Here is a 12,816-nt window from a genome sequence, read left to right on the forward strand (position 1 = left end):
CCCCTCCCCCAGCCTCCCTGCTGCCTTGCCCTTAGATCGCAGACTGCTGTGCTAGCAATGAGGGAGGCTCCGTAGGTGTGGGACCTTCCCAGCCAGGTGTGGGGTATAATCTCCTGATGTGCCCGTTTGCTAAGACCCTTGGTAAAGCGCAGTATTGGGGTGGGATTTACCTGATTTTCCAGGTGTTGTGTGTCTCAGTTCCCCTGGCTAAGAAAAGGGATTCCCTTCCTCCCTTGCACTTCCCAGGTGAGTCATGCCTCATCCTGCTTCAGCTCTCACTGGTCGGGCTGCAGCAGCTGACCAGCACTGATTGTCAGGCACTCCGTAGTGAGATGAACCCAGTACCTCATTTGAAAATGCAGGAATCACCTGTCTTCTGTGTCACTCGCACTGGGAGCTGGAGACTGGAGCTGTTCCTATTCGGCCATCTTGCTCTGTGCCCTCAAATTTGCAAAACTTTTAACATCTATTTTTCAAATTTTTTTTTCTGTTCTTTCTCTGGGACTTCAATCATTCATATGTTAATTGCTTCATATACTCCCACAAATGAATGAATCTTTATTATTCTCTATGCTTCATTTTATAGAATGCTTTTGGTATTTCTTCCAGTTCACTGATATGTTTTTCTTTAAGATTGTTTAATCTGATTTAAGACAATGAAGTGAAATTTTCATTTAAAAAATATTTTTTAACTTTAGAAACTCCTCTTGGTTTCTAAAGTTTTTTCTAAAACCCTGAGCATATTGAACATATTTTAATGGCTCTTTTAATGTTTTCATCTGCTAATTCTATCATCTCTGCCATTTATGTTTCTATTAGTTCATTTTATGTCTGGTTATAAGATCACAATTCTTCTTCACTATTTTTTAATGAATCTCTAATGTAAAATTACATTACTTAGCAAATATTAGTGTATTGTTAATGAGCATTGGAGTTTGTTCTGGCAGGAAATTAAGCTACTTACAAATCAGTTTAATACTTTTAGAACTTGATTTTTAGCTTTTAAAGGGTAAGTCTTCAATAGCCTTTTCTATATTGCTATTTTTGCTCCACCGTTAAAGGAAGATATTTCTGGAATCTTGAGTTACATGTCTGCTGTTTTCAATGACATCTTTTCACTCTAACTCACACAAACTCAAACAACTATTCCTGAGTTAGCTCTGGAAGTTTTTCCTGTTAGAGTTCTCTGATAATTGTTCTCTCCCCTTAATTTTTCCTCCAGCTGCATGAAGTTTCACCTATGCGTCTGTAGATAGGTATATAGCCAAAGATACAAGAAAAGCCCTATGCAGATTTCTGGAGCTCTTCCTCTGTGTACCTCTGTTCTTTCAAATATTCTGCCTCACAAAGTTTAGTCACCTTGGCCTCTGGAGACTTTGATATTGATTCCTTCAACTTATCCAGACTACTCAGCTCTCTTTGAGTTCCCTTTCCCAGTGAGACTGTGGGTGGGACCCACATCATCTGTTTCCCTTCTCTCCGGGATGACAGTCCTATGTTGCCTTTGGTCTAATTTTTAAAACCAGTTGTTTCAGATATTTTTTCCAATTTTCTTATTGATTTTGGTGGAGAAAAAATGTGGCTCTGATAAGGTTTGGCTCTGTGTCCCCACCCAAGTCTCATGTTGAATTGTAATCCCCTGGGTTGGTGAGGGGCCTGGTGGAAGATAATCAGATCATGGGTGTGGTTTCTAATGGTTTAGCATCATCTCCCTATTACTGTCTCGTTCTCACGAGATCTGGTTGTTTCAAAGTATGTAACACTTTCCCCTTCACTCTCTCTCTCTCTCTCTTGCCACCATTGAAGATTGTGCCTCCTTCCCCTTTGCCTTCTGCCATAACTGCAAATTTCCTGAGGCCTCCCAGCCATGCTTCCTGTATAGCACGTGGAGCTGACAATCTCTTTTTATTTTACTAAGATAAAAATTCTTTTTTTATACTTGAATATAATTATTACAAGTACTAAAAAAATAAGTATTTCAAATGACTTACAATGATAAGAACAAAAAGAGAACTTACAATTTTAAAAATATTCTCTAAAGAATAAAGTGTGAAAATAAAGAAAAAAAAACATGAACAAAGTACAGTATAAAGACATCCAAAGCAAGACAAAAGCATGAATACTCTGAAAATTTTTAAAATTCAATACTGGATAACCCTGGATTTGTGTGATTTGTGAGAGTGTATGTGGTGGTGGTAATGACAGTGATTTGTGTGTGTCTGAAAACACACAGAGAAATAAATACTAGAAAATGTATAGTAAAACACTATGTGAAATTACGTATCTTCAATACAAAGTAATTGAATACTTGTTTCAAGGTTATTTGGTGTTGTTCACAGACTGCTGAGCTGGAAGAGTTTCCAGGAGATCAGTTTTGGGTTTTTATTTGCATTCCAAGCATAGGTGAATAATATAGAGTGTTTTAAACTGTGCTATTATAAGACTTTTCTGTTTCACTCGTTTTAGGCTGTCACCACACTGAACCAACCCAGCATATTCTCATGGTTCTGTCTTAATATTTTCATAAACTCTGGACAAACACATTTATTTAATAAATGTTAACTCTTATATTGATATATACAAGTTCAATGATTCTACATTCTTATTATATATGTATGTCTTTCACTATACACTGTCTTAGGTTTTTGCCTGACTCTTTCATTTGCCGGCATTCTATATCTTCAACTAGATTATAAATTCTGATCATAGCTTCTTTCAAGTTAGTATGACTCAGTCCCTTGACTGTGACTATTTTCTTAGTTTTGGGACTTTTGATGCTTACTGAAGTTATCATTTAAATTAAAACAGCTTTCCTAAATCTTGATTTGGTGATGTCTATGTCATGCATATATTTTGTTCTTAAATTCATTTGTGTTTATTTCTTAATGCCTTATGTAGAATTTGGTATTCAGCTATTAGAGTAGCTACAAAGAGATGAAAAAAAAAAAATAAAGAATTTTCCCAATTTCTTGTTTAGAAGACTAGCATAGCCCATATAGCAACACCTGATGCACACAAACACAGACACACACACACAGAGACACAATATTAGATTTACTTATATACATACAGTGTTACACATACATAATTAAATACATTAAAATAAATGTAAATAAATATAAATAAAGTTAATTCTCCTGAATATCAGTAAAAAATTCTTAAGTCAATAAATATCCGTATAATATTGTTACATGGAAACACTTCTGGGGGTATAGATGCCAGTACTTGCATATACTGAATTTTAAATGCAGTGATTACAGGTAAAAATCACAAAATAATATTATTTAAACTGAAATAGAATTCTACATTTTTCTGAAAGATCAATCACTAAAAAATGGTCAGAAATTATCTGAAAAAGAGGAATGTTTATTGCTGAATATTAGAGAGTACTCTAAAGCTAAAATAATTAAAGCTTTCAATATTGAAATAGAAAATTGATGAAAATAAAGAACAGAATGGATAATTCAGGGACATCTCCAAATACGTTTTAATGTATTAGGTTAAAAAATGTGATACTAAATAACTAGGTAATGAATGGACAAAGCGATAAATGGTTACTTTGTCTACTAAACATTTGAGAACAAGATAAAAAATTACTTCTTCATATAATGCAACAAAATTATTTTTAGTAAATTAAAGAACTAAAGAGAAAGTAAAATGTAAAATTTTTGGATAAACTCTTAAGTGGCTAGTTATATATATGATACTAGGGTCAGAGGGGACTTAACATCTCCAGAAGTAACCATGAGGAAAAGACTGATGGATCAAACTACATAAATATTTAGACTACTAAGGTTAAAAAAATCATCCCATAAGCAAACTTCAATGGCAAAAACAAACAAGGAGAAATCATAGGATAGGTTCTTGGACACTGGGACTTTAAGTGAAACAAAGTATAACAAAACCAATTTTTTATCATTAAAGCTAGAAGAAAACGATCCTTAATGAAACATTATTCAAGGACCTGCTATATGTTGTTTCATCTAAAGTTGCAGTTTTCAAGAACCCATCAACAATTTTAAATGAGGACTCACTGTACTTTTAGTATACTTAACGGAAGACAAATTATAGCTTTATTCATTTATGTTTCTCCATATCAACAAGGAGATATAGTACTTAGGAATAAATTTAACCAAGAAGGTTAAATAATTGTACACTCAAAACTATAAAACATTGATGAATGAAATTGAAGAGGACACAAATAAATGAAAATATATTCCATAGGCATTAATCATTAGAAAAATTAATACTGTTAAAATGTCCCAACTATCTAAAGCAATATATGGATTCAAAGCAATACCTATCAAAATTCCCATGGCATTCTGCACAGAAATAGAAAAACAATCCTAAAGTTGATATGAACCACAGAAGACCCAAAATAACCAAAACAATTCTAAGGAAAAAAGTTGAAGGTGTCATACTTCTAGATTTAGAATTCTATTATAAAGCTATGGTAGTCAAAACAGTACTGCACTGGTATAAAAACAGACACACAGATCAGTGAAAAAGAATAAAAAGCCCAGAAATAAATCCCAACAGATATGGTCAACTAATTTTTGGCAAGAATACTAAAAAGATACAATAGAAGAAATGATAATCTCTTTAACAAGTTGTTCTGAGATAACTGGGTTTCCATATACAAAAGAATGAATTTCAACCCTTATCTTATACCATATACAAAAGTTATCTCAAAATGAATAAATAAGGCCTGAAACCTTAAAGCTCCTAGAATGAAATGAAGGGAAAAGCTCCTTGACATTGGGCTTGGCAATAATTTCTTACATATTACACCAAAAACTCACACTACAACAATAAAAATAAATAAATGGGACTCTGTCAAACTAAAGAGCTTCTGTGCAGCAAAGAAACAATCAACAAAATGATAAAGCAACCTACAGATTGGGGAAAAATGCAAACCATATATCACATAAGGGTTAATATTCAAGATTTATAAAGAAGTTATATAACTCAATAGCAAGAAAACATAAAATCCAATTTTTTAAAAAGAGTAAATGAGTTGAATAGGTATTTCTACGAAGATAACATAAAAATGGGCAAGTACATGAAAAGGTGCTCAGCATCACTAACATTCAGGGAAATGCAAATCAAAACCACTATGAGATATCACCTCTCACTTCTTAGGATAGCTGTTATCAAAAAGACAAGGGATAAGTGTTGGCAAAGGTGCAGAGAAAGAGGAAAACTTGTACATTGTTAGTGGGAATGCAAATCAGTGCATACATATGGAAAACAGTATGGAGGTCCCTAAAGAAATGAAAAATAGAACTACTATGTGACTCAGCAAGCCCTCTTCTTGGTATATACTCAAAGGAAATAAAATCACCACCTCATAAAGATATTAAAAATATCTGCACTCTTATGTTCTTTGCAGTATATTCATAATAGCCAAGATATGAAAACAACCAAAATGTCCATCAATGGATCAGTGAATAAAGAAAACATGTATATAAAATGGAAGCTTATTCAGCTTTAAAAAAGGATGAAATCCTGACATTTGCCACAACATGGCTGGACATGGAGGACATTCTGATAAGTGAATGAAACAGACACAGAAAGAAAAACATTGTATAATCTCACTTATATGTGCAATTTTTAAAAAGGTGAAATATATAGAGAATAAAATTGTGGTTACCATGTTTGTAGTGAAATGAAGCAAATGGGAAGATGTGGATCACAAGATACAAAGTAGTAAATACACAGAATGAAACAGTCTGAAGTTCTAATATATATGAGGACTATTTTATAACCATATATTGTAATCAGGATATTTGCTAAATCAGTGTATTATACCTACTCCTGCTATGGGGTGGGGTGGAGAATGAGTAAGTATGTGAGATGATGGATATGTTAAGTTGTTCCACTATAGTAACCATTTACTATATGTATCTACCTTATAACATCATGTTTTATACCATACATATATACAATAACATTTATTTTTTAAAAATGAAAATATAGGTCAGGCACAGTGGCTCACGTCTGCAATTCCAGAATTTTGGGAGACCAAGGCAGGGGGATGACTTGAGCACAGGAGTTGGAGAACAGCCTGGGAAACAAAGTGAGACCCCATCTCTCCAAAAAAAAGAAAAAAAAAAGAAAAAATAAAAGCCAGGCATGATGACGTGCACCTGCGGTTTCAGCTCCATGGGCGTCTGAAGCAGGTGGATCACTTGAGCTTGCGAGGTGGAAGCTGCAGTAAGCCATGTTTGTACCACTATGCTCCAGTCATGGTGACAGAGCGAGATCCTGTCTCAACAAAAGAAAGAAAAAGAAAAGAAAAGAAAAGAAAAACACCATTTGAAAAACAGGCAAATATCGTAAAAAGGCAATCACAAAAGAAGAATACAAATGACTAACAGACATAACAAATATTCAGTCTTTTTTTGTTGTTGTTGCTGTTGTTGTTTTTTAATTTATTTATTTATTTTTTATTATTATACTTTAAGTTCTAGGGTACATGTGCATAACGTGCAGGTTTGTTACATATGTATACTTGTCTCTTATACACATCTAGATGTGTATAAGAGACAGGATATATATCTCTGTTTTAGTACCAGTACCATGCTGTTTTGGTTACTGTAGCCTTGTAGTATAGTTTGAAGTCAGGTAGCGTGATGCCTCCAGCTTTGTTCTTTTGACTTAGGATTTTCTTGGAGATGCGGGCTCTTTTTTGGTTCCATATGAACTTTAAAGCAGTTTTTTCCTATTCTGTGAAGAAACTCGGTCTTTCTAATAGAAAAGGATACGGAAATTTGCCAAACTGTTAGATATTAAAAGTACTAACACCCATCATTTGAAGTAAGCATTTTATATGTATTTTTATATTTTGTTATTGGAGATGTGAGCAATATAGCCTTCTGTATAAAATATGCTGATATATATCTCAAGGCCTATAAAAGCTCACATCTTTGCACCCAGAGACTGTCAAAATTCACTGTGAGATGGCGGTTTGGAATTCACTCCAAAGTCAGGGTGGTGGAAACAATATGTCCAGGGTATAGGCAGTAAGGAGATGCATTGTATGTAGAGAATTTACAACAATAATAAAGCTGGCTAAAAGTCAGTTTGCTTTTTATTTTCACCATGCACAGGCAATTTTAAACAAAATCTGCAATTTAAATGTCCCTCCTCACCAGGATGGACAGTCTCTACTGCCTAACCTTGAGATTCCACTGTTGTAAGGAAATAAGAACAGAAATGTAAAGTATTTGGTGAATATTATTTATCACCACATATATTTTAATATTAAAAGAAAATAACCATGTTAAATGCTTAATATAGGATTAGAAAAATAAAGCAGGGAACATTCGTATTTCACAATCGTTAAAAATGCTGGTGCTGTCTTGTATTTGTTAACCCACGCTGTATTGTTAAATGAAGAACAGACCAAACATTATACTCACAATCTTTTAAATGTATTTATATTCTGTTCAATAAAAGTTTACCATCCAATAATTGTAGTTACAATATGATTTTAAGTGCATTTTTGTCATAGTGTAGGAGAGAGATATCAGGAAAGAGAAATGACATCTATAACGCGTTCTCCAATACACACGTGTGCGGCAACACACGCACATTTTCGCTACAGCAGTTGTTATCAAACTTGGCTGCATGTTAAAAAAGCTCCTGGGGAGCTTTTAAAATCCCAATACTCAGGATGTATCCATACCAATTAAGTTGGAATCCTGGTAGGTGCAGGGAGGAACCAGGCATCAATATATTTTAATATGCCTTGATGGTTTCAGTATTCAGCTAAGTTTAGAGAGCGATTAACTCAAGTCTTGCTGCTCAGATGTGGTCTGTGGACCGGCAGGGGCAGTCACCACCGAGAGCTGGTGAGAAATGCAGAATCTTGAGCCCCTTCCCAGACCACAATCTTCAGTTTAACAAATTTGTCAGGTGATTTCATTAAAGCTCAAGAAGCCCTGATTGAGTGCCTTTGTTTCCATTACTTTAACATAAGATTTCAATGGAGAAAAGTGTTCTGGGGTCCAAAATAAGTAGGAAACACGGGATTGCTAAAGTCTTTGTCTAACTATACATTTTGTGACTCTTTCATTTTACATTTCTTTGTCTAGGAATGAGTGCAGATTTTTACAAATCCATATTCAATAAGAAAAAAAAATTAGAGATTCATTGGAAACAGGTTTAGAAAGTGATGTATGTTTCCTTGCGCTTAAGAAAAACAATTTACATCACGATTTTCCTTTCTCTTTGGTAACATGAAAAATAATCCAGACTTTGAGTCGAACATTAATGTACTTGATTGTCTTTTTTCAGAGACATCTTAGCTAAATAACTTCATAAGCTAAGCTTTAATAAATTCGCTAAATTGCTAGAGAAATTGAGTGAAACATCTCTGTCCAGATCAAAAGCATATCTGAGTCACTCACATGTGATTCTCATCTCAGCTGTTGTTTAAGTAACAAACGGCAAATGTGTAAAGTTAATATAAGAAAAAAAATGAAAGTTTGGGGAGGGGTATTAAAATGAGACAAACTTTTAAATTGAAAAACCAATTGACAAGGTATTTTGTGTTGGAACTAAATTTGCATAATGGAAATTCTAGGCAACCTGAATCAATGCAAATAACCCAATGCAATAACAGCTTTATTAAGATAACAGCTATATACATATGGAAAAGAAAGGCATTTCCCTTAGCCTTAGAATGGTATTCTCCTAAGGGAAACCAGCTTTACAAGCTCTTCACTAACAGAACAAAATTGGCTGATATATTGATGTTTCCTGTGCATAACATATTAATGCAAACTCAATCTCTTAGCAGTTTCTGCTATAAACATTGACACTGTTCTATATAGTGGACAAAAGTTTAAATTGAATTTTATACCATAAATTTTTATTAGTGCTTCAGAGTTTTTAAGGATTTTTTTTCCTACTCACTGAAACCTCATCACAACTCTGTTATGGATTGTTATTCCCATTAGACAGATAGAGAAACTCAGAGTTGGAGGAATTCTGTAACATAGCCAAGAACACATGACAGCAAGTGGTATACTCAAACCTACAGCTCTCACTCTAAGTTTCTCCTATATCACAACTTCTTTTCATGTCATTTAATTTTGATTCTTTCAGCTTATTTTGTTCATTATGTTCTGTGGCCTATACACACACATACATACACACTTCTGGGTAATTATGGCTGAAATCCAGGTCACAGGTCATGTGTTGTTAAATAAATACATTCACATAAGTGGAACTTTTCAGATTCTGATGGCACCTGCACATGGTAAATATAAAGGAATTGGGGTTTTGGTTTCAGGCAACTAAATATAAAGAATTGGGTCTTCTTTGGTTTTCTCATTATTCTGAGAGTCAGCACTAACTTCTTATACAGATTATTGTTCATCACACTTGCCTAAACAAGAAAAAAAAATCTTAGGAAGAAAATGTTATTGATCATTATGCAAGGTAGAATTAACTTTTAAATAAATTCTGCTTTTCAAATATATAACTGCCGTGTAACATCTCTCTATATATGCCTGAACACACCCTATTGCATCCTTGTTTTATTCTGAATATTGCTTTTTTAGTTTAGAAACTGTCTACCTAGTGTATTTTTCATGGTATAAAGACAACATATGGTAAACTGTATAAATATCTAGAAGGTAAGTTAGAGTTTGTTTACCTACACATAATAGTCACAAAAATTTTCAATTTACTTTCTGTAACTCATTTGAATTTACTTCTAATTCATGCAGGCTTATTATTTCTCTTTATGTTTTTAGTAAACATTTTCATGCATACAAAGGTTAAAAAATGAATTTTTAAAAACCTTGATATTGATATTTTACTTAATAGTTTTGCATTTAATAAAATCTGTTCAAAAATAAGAAAACTCAAGGAGAAAGTAATTGGAAACAGATTTGAAATGAATTAGTGATACCAAATACAATTTAAATAATCAACATTTAATTCCAAATAATTTCTATCCTATACAATTTATAAAGGTTTATCTAATCCCTTTGGTTTTTATTTAGCTATCCAAGTTTTAATACACATAGGGATGCCTTTGTGATACAGTGGTTACCAGTACAGTATATTTTATCTTTAAAGATAATTATGGTCATTATACAATATAGAACTGAAAATTAAGAAAACAAAACAATTATATTACCTAGCTATTTGAATATTCAGATATTTTTCTTAGCAAAACCGTTATGCTGCTGGTAATGTATATTCCTGATTCAATTTCAGATCAAACTAAACTTGCAGTTTTGGTCATGTTAAACTGTGTGTCTTAACAGCAAATAATAAAAAAAATTACTATTAGAGTTAGAAAATCATATACTAACCAATTTTAAATGGGAAAAAACAAAATATTAAAACAAATTACTGTTATTAAACTTAAGAAAATATGTTAGTTGTAACAGAGAGAAATTTATTTTAATGGTAGTAGTCTCCAAATCTGCACACCTTACTCTCTCACCCCTCAGTGAACTGCAATTCTCAGTATTCACTCCTTTACAGATGCTAGTCTACTTAAATGTGGGTCGACATGTGACTTGCTTCTGACCCATCAAAGGCAGAATAAGCATCTTCATGTTATTTTCAAGGATACCTCAAAAGAAAACTGTGCTTACATCTATGTATCTTGAAATGCTAGCTCTAGGGGAAGCCAGCCATCTTGTAAGAACTCCGACTACCTTGAAGCTGCCATGGTGTGAAGGAACCCAAGACAGTTACATGGAAAAGGAGATCTTGGCTAGCCCCAGTTATTTAAGCTGTCCAATTGCAAGCACCAGACATGTGAGTAAAAAAGCCTTCTCAGACATTCTAGTCCCAGGACATTTCATGTGGGAAGACCCAAGGAATCAGGCTGACAGCCAGCACTGAGACTCCAGATACATGACTCTAGTTGAGCTATTTAAGCATCCCCAAGCATAATGAGCCCCAGTTAGCCCAGATGTGAACCAGACAACAAGGAGCAGATGTAAGTCATTCTCACTATATTCTGATGGAATCTTGACCTACAGAATTGGAAGCATAATCCCTAAATGAGCCCAAAAGATGACCTCTGTGTATTCGGTGCTAGTATGTTTATTCTTCACTACAAGATGAGACCCGTTAGCTCAAAAGCCCACTAGTACCAAACTCAATTTTTAATATATGCTATTACTATAAAAATAGTTCAAACAGGCATTTTTAGCCATTTAGAGACTGCCTGCTTTGCATCCTCTGAGAAACCTCACCCAGTATCTGCCAACCATAGGTAAGATAAGCCTTGTACCTAAAAGACTCCAAACTACTGCTGCTCTCCAGTTTTCTGACCCTGAGACTCTCCATTATGTTGTTCAATATTACCTAGGCATTCTAGACACAAAAGCCCCCTCTCCCATTTTCCACTTCCCATAGAAGTTCTTGTGCCCTCCTTCTTTTTTGAGTAGTAGTAGCTTCTGGACAGACTCCTGCTTCAAGAAACTATCCCATATGCAAGACTGTTACAGCATGTATGGGCTACTGCTACACCTCATGGTCAGGTCAGTTTTCTTGATCATCTCTCAAATCCCTTTAACTCCTTCTGATAATAAAATGGCTTTTGTTTTATGCATCTATATTTCAGGATGATGGGTTATGCAGCAGCAATAAGTAATAGAGGCAATTTAAATTGTTTCTCTAAGACATTAAAAACCAGTTATAAAACTACTAAATGCCCTAAGATATTTGCAAATGTTATAGGGTTATTCTCGTTTTATGCAAAATACCATGATACAAGTCTGCAGATGGTGAAGTTCCTGAAATAATGTTACCTTTCATGGTCCATTATATCCTTTAAAGAACACTATGAGATTATAAAATATTTTAATAAGAACAAGGAGCAATTTCCCCAACAGGAAATTTAACTGTTATTAACATGCAATACATAATCACAACCGCAAGCAATCTTATCCATCAAAGGGAAAAAGGGCAGTATTAGAACTAATCAACTGTTCCTAAATTGTTAATATAAATGCTCATTTCTTGTTTGCTTTTTTCTATGTATTAACATTTATTAACAGATAAGGTTTAGTTGGAGCCAAAGGTTATAGAAAATATTGAAGAAAAACCAAAACTTGGAAAATTAATAACATATCTATAAACTTTTGTAAATAAGAAATAATTTCTTTAAGAAAAGTAAACTAGAAAGACTGCCATTACGGTGTTTTGTCAGTGTAACACTCTGCTCTGGTCTTGGTTTTATTTCTCATTTTGCCACTTGTGTGATTTCAGGCAAATTATACAGTCAAACCAAGTCTTTACTTACACAGTTATACAATTTTATTAATTTCAGAAAGTCATTTTGAGGATAAGAGGTTGTAATGTATGTAACACACATTATATTTCAAATTAAGTAACTTGCGATGCAAAATAAGCTATTATTTTCATGAGTTGTTATACACTCAGGACAATACTACATGACTTTAAGGAAAAGGAAAGTCTCTCTCTTATTTTTTGAAATGGTGTGTTGCTCTGTCACCAGGCTGGAGTACAGTGGCGCAGTCTCAGCTCACTGCAATCTCTGCCTCCTGGGTTCAAGCGATTCTCCTGCCTCCGCCTCCCAAGTAGCTGGGACTACTGGCATGTGCCACCACACGCAGCTAATTTTTGTATTTTTAGTAGAGACGGGGTTTCACCATGTTGATCAGGATGGTCTTGGTCTCCTGACCTTGTGATCCACCTGCCTCAACCTCCCAAAGTGCTGAGATTACAGGCATGAGCCACTGCACCCAGCCAGGAAAAGGAAAGTTTCTTTCTATTTTACTTACCAGGAAAATTCATCACATGACCAGAGACTTT

The sequence above is a fragment of the Mandrillus leucophaeus genome, unplaced genomic scaffold (assembly GCF_000951045.1).
Source record: "Mandrillus leucophaeus isolate KB7577 unplaced genomic scaffold, Mleu.le_1.0 Scaffold592, whole genome shotgun sequence".
NCBI lineage: Eukaryota > Metazoa > Chordata > Mammalia > Primates > Cercopithecidae > Mandrillus > Mandrillus leucophaeus.